The sequence below is a fragment of the Lutjanus erythropterus genome, chromosome 22 (assembly GCF_056507025.1).
Source record: "Lutjanus erythropterus isolate fLutEry1 chromosome 22, fLutEry1.hap2, whole genome shotgun sequence".
Lineage (NCBI taxonomy): Eukaryota > Metazoa > Chordata > Actinopteri > Lutjaniformes > Lutjanidae > Lutjanus > Lutjanus erythropterus.
The window spans coordinates 26,847,319-26,852,356 of NC_139338.1; positions in this window are offsets into that span (position 1 = coordinate 26,847,319).

Sequence of the window (5,038 nt, forward strand, 5' to 3'; positions counted from 1 at the left end):
TTATCTTATTATCATAAAAAAAAAAGATTTTTGGTTTTAAATCCCAGACTGGAGATGACACGGAGAATAAGAAGCACTGCGGTCTAAATAACCCAAAGGAACAAAGGATTAAATCTGAGGGGAAGCGACAGATTTGGTTTGCTAAAAAACAAGATAAAATGAAATAAAACAAATCCAGTCGTCCTCTTTTGCGTCTGAAGTTTTCATCAGCAGGATTTATGATGGTGAAACCAAGATCAGTCCAACGCCAGGCTTTCTAGCGCCACCTAAACTGTCTTATTCCTCGGGTTTAAAGCTCCGTTTGAGATGCAAAACACAGTTTAGATTTTTTATTTATGTCTCTGACTGCAGACGCACTGCATTAACTTATAATTACACTGAACTGCTACATGTTTAACATCATTATTCAGTCTTACTTGATGCTCAAATTGGCTATTTTCTTTGTGGGGCGAGAGGAGTTAAAACGACCCGACCAATCAGAAGGGAAGATGCGGTCGCCATGTTGATTTAAGTTTCTGTATATTAAGTAGAAACCTGCACAACGGTACAGAAAAGCCAACTAAGGTTGCTTTTATCACCCTGCTCTCAGGTCCTGTGGGGACACATTTGTAATAACAATGCTGGATGCCACCCAGGATCAAGGTCGGTGAGAAAAATGTGGACGCAAGACGTGTCCTTGAGGTTCTGGCAGGTCTGACCTGAAGACCTCCAATGTGTGTTTGTGTATAAACAAAGGTCTTATTGTTAATCCCTCATCCACTCGAGGTTTACAAGTACATAACTTGAAGCTTAGCTTCCTAAATCCCCATCCTACATGAGTTATAGTCCCAGCGCCTGTGTGCACTCTCCTGAATTGTCTTTGTGAGGACCGATTTTGAGTTTTAGTCTACAAGTCTAAACCTTTTTAAAAGGGCTGAGCAAGTCTTCTTTGTCCTGAAACATGTATTTTTGTCCTCTGTATCTTAATTTGTGTTACTATATAGAGGTATAAGGGGTGTCGTGATTCTCCAAATCCACAATTCTTTATTTTTTTCTTCTGAAATGGGCCGGATGCCTCAAGATGCAGGGTTGAGGACAATATTACTGGGAAAATCCTGATTCTGCCTTTGAGTTTCATTTAAATTTAAACAATATTTGATTTAATAATGAAACTGTAGCATCCCCGATAGTTACTACATACTTTTTTGTAAGCTTTCTCCAGTTCTGTCCTGTGGACGTATTAAAAGTCGTTTGAAGCCGTTAATCACATTCAAAAATTGCAAAATCATATTTTAAATGATGGTGAAATATGCGCCACTTTTCACCGTGCCGTATGAACGCTGTACATTAACCTACAAAACAAGACAACAACTTACTAACTGCTTCAACTTTTCAAAATCAAAGTGGCTAACGTTAGCAGTGCTAGCAGCCGCAGCCTGCTCTGCTTGCAGGTTAACGTCCACATTGCCAACTTATTCTGACACAGCCTACTTTAATCTTATTTTCAATTGCAATCGGGGCTTTCGCACTGGGCCAGAGGGGCTGCTGTCTGTCAGAGCCGCAGCACCGACTCAAGCACGTCTGATAAAATTTAATTAGAAAAGTCTTGATAGCGTTTTTTAAATCTAATATGTGATAATTATAACTTTGGTAGTCAAAAGAGATGTATAATGAAGCCTATTTCACTTTGATTCTCCTGTTTTAGTTTAATCATACACCTAAACCTGTAATAATCTTTGACTTTCTGTTTATTGTCCCTATAAATGATTAATAAAAGGTTCACAGTGACGACAGTACACACTAGTTGCACACTAGTCGTTTAATAATCGTTAATTGATTATAACAAGGCAAATGCAGCAATTCGTTGAGATTCATATCCCCCAACCATAATCACAAGGCAGTGCGTTTTTGCAGACAGCTGCTTTCTAAAGAAGACAATAATCAGACCGACATCCACTGAGTGACACCAATTTTGGGGGTCGTTTCTATCTGAGGACAGACAGATGGAGAGACGCACGGACCTCAAAATATCTGAAACAATTTCCATCAGTTTTATTAAATTTTCAGAGGGTTATTGTGCATTCTTCAGTCAGCTCAACCTCCACTGACCTCATTCATTTTCAGTCTCTTCAATATGAATCAACAACAAGCTCTGAATCACTAAACGGGACAAAAAGGCAGAGGGACGAGGATTCATAATATTTTGATTTACTTTGTTCAAAACTTCCTAATTTCTATTGACAAATACGGAGACAATGAGTTATATGAGCAGCTGTGATATAAATCCTGATTTTCTTTCAATTTTTTTGGGCGGACTGATGTCCAAAGACGAGGCAGACGGCGGACAGACACACACAGCAGGTCCAGATTGAAGGCAGGGACGCCCTCTGCTCGCTGTCTGACCTCTGCGCCAGGAAAATAACAACTAAACAAAAGCACGTACACACACTGACTGTCTGTCACACACACACACACACACACACAAACACACACACCACGAGTCATGTGTCATGTGCCAAGGTCGAACAACAGCAGCCACGTCCAGAGACAAAGACCCCAAACACACACAACTAAATTTCTTCATTTTTGTGCATTTAAATATTACAAAAACACTGAGACAAAAGGCTGGAAGACAGAGACAGGAAGGAGAGACCATGTGAATAATTTTCTGATATAATTGGGGTGTTGTCGTTGGCTCGGCAGTCGAACATTGTTTTAAAGAACCAGAGTGTTTTTAGGGATTGTTCTCTCCGCTGCCTCTGTGGGGAACTCAAAGCCAGGAGCCAGAAAACAGAGAGTGGTCAGCAGTCGGACTGTTAATCTGGGAGACTCAAATTCAGTTTTTCTCCTCCTGTAGTCAGAGCTGTGTTCACATTTTTAGGATCAACACTATGTACAGATGTTAAAGGAGACATATGAGATGGATTTGCTCGGGCTGCCGCCTGATAGTCAAAGATTCAGATCATTAGTCGAAGCGTCATTGTACACAGAGCAATGCAACAGCATGACAGGATGTAAAATTTACAAAGTCTCCAAATCACCACAAACCACTAAACTGTGATGGAAGCAGAGAAGAGTGAGAGAAACGCAGAGCAGCGTGACGCGCTATTAGACACATCATCCATGCATGCGCACCCTTGGAGCGCACGGAGCAGGTGACGCTTGCTTGTTTGCTTGTTGTTTGTGCTCGTTTTTGCCGCTGACAGGCTCAGATTGTCATTGTTAGTGTCTGACAACATTATGGAAAGGATCACAACAGTGATAGATCTTATTTGAAAGAGCAAGAGATGTTTTTTAAACCAGAAGTAGCTTTTTGCTCTCGCCAAACTCATCAGAATCCTTCTGCGTCATCATCAGCTTCAGTCAAACTTTATAGACACTAATAAAACTCACACAAACATCTTGGCTCATCGAAATCATTAACGATCTTTTAGAAGGTGCAGATGTTTATAACGGTTAAATTGAGCAAAATGTTAATTTATAATTAATAAGATTTTGGCAGACAGCCACTGAACTCCAACTCTCCACCTCCACTTTGTACTTTCAGAGCAGTGGGTTTTTGTTTTTAGGATAACGGGCTTAACTTTACATTGACAGACAACTGATGGCTGATCAACTTACAGTCGTTCTGCTCATTAAAATTAAAGCAACATCTACTCTGTTTGCAGACAATGTCCTTTTTGTGACTGTGATATGTGACGTGCAGTAAGAAAGGTTTGATGTAAACCTTAATGTAAGGTCACAAGCTCCGTTTAAAGCATGAAATTACAGTTGAAATCGGATTCTCCCACGGAAGATCTACTTTCACAGAATCACAGAGGATTTCACTGAACACATTTATCAAAAAATAACTTCCCATAAACCAGTTTCCACATAACTGAAAGCTCCCTTTAGACTCCACACAGACACATAAATAGCTGATTTCACACACATGCTTCCTCTCACACACTTAACAACCTTTAGTGACAAATGCATGAGTGAGTCGTGTATCTGTGGCCAAATGCTTTCGCTACACAGGTGTGAAAATCATGACGGCTTTATGTTCAGGTCAGCAAACCTCGTGGCAGCAAACACTCTGACATGTTACAGTAGGAAAAGCACAGGTGTAAATAATAGCATTAATGCTTCTTTTCTCCTCTTTTTTTTAGTCCTCCTCTCTGGTTGGACGGCTAAAGTTAGCTTGCAGATATCAAGCTGATGTATAATCCAAACAAAAGCGGCAGGAGATGAACCGGTGTGAGGATATTTCTGCTCTACCTCTGCTGAAACTGATTAGTAAAGTGGAAATCTGTTCTCTACTGTGTTCAATCATCAGCTAGTGACAGTCTGAAACTGTGTATTTGTTGATTATGCATAACAATGCCAGTCTCGCAGGTGGTGCAAAGTTTTTCATTATTAATGCTCAACTAGGGCTGCAGCTGACAATTATTTTCATTATCCATTATTCTGCAAACTATTTTCTCAATTAATCAATTTATCGCTTCATCTACAAAATGTCAAAAAAGTCCTTGATGACATCTTCAAATGCTTTTTTTTTGGTCAAAACCTGAAAATATTCAGTTTATAAATAACAGAGAAAAGCAGCAAATCCTCACACTGGAAAAGCAGCAATAGGAAGATGTTTGGCATTTTGCCATAAAAAATAAGTATTAACTGATGATCGATTAATATATTGATGGACTAACTGATGCAGCTCTGTGCTTAAATATCTTGGTGTTTTCATGTCATTGCATCTTAAAGAAACAGATAACTAAATAGTTAAAAAAAAACCCAGAAGCTTTTTTTATATTCTAAAAATCAGCTACCTAACTCAAGGCTGCAACCAAAATTTGTCTGGTTGCAGCTCCTCCAGTGTGAGTATTTTTTGTTTTTCTCCATTTTACATCACTGCAACCTGAATATCTTTGAGGGTAAAACAAAGCATTTCAAGACATAAAGAAAGACTCTGGGGGAAAAAAAAGCCATTTTTCATTATTTTTTGACACCTCATAGACCAAGCAATTGATCGAAAAAAATAACCTGTAGGTTAATCATTAGTTGCAGTCCTGGTTGAGCATTA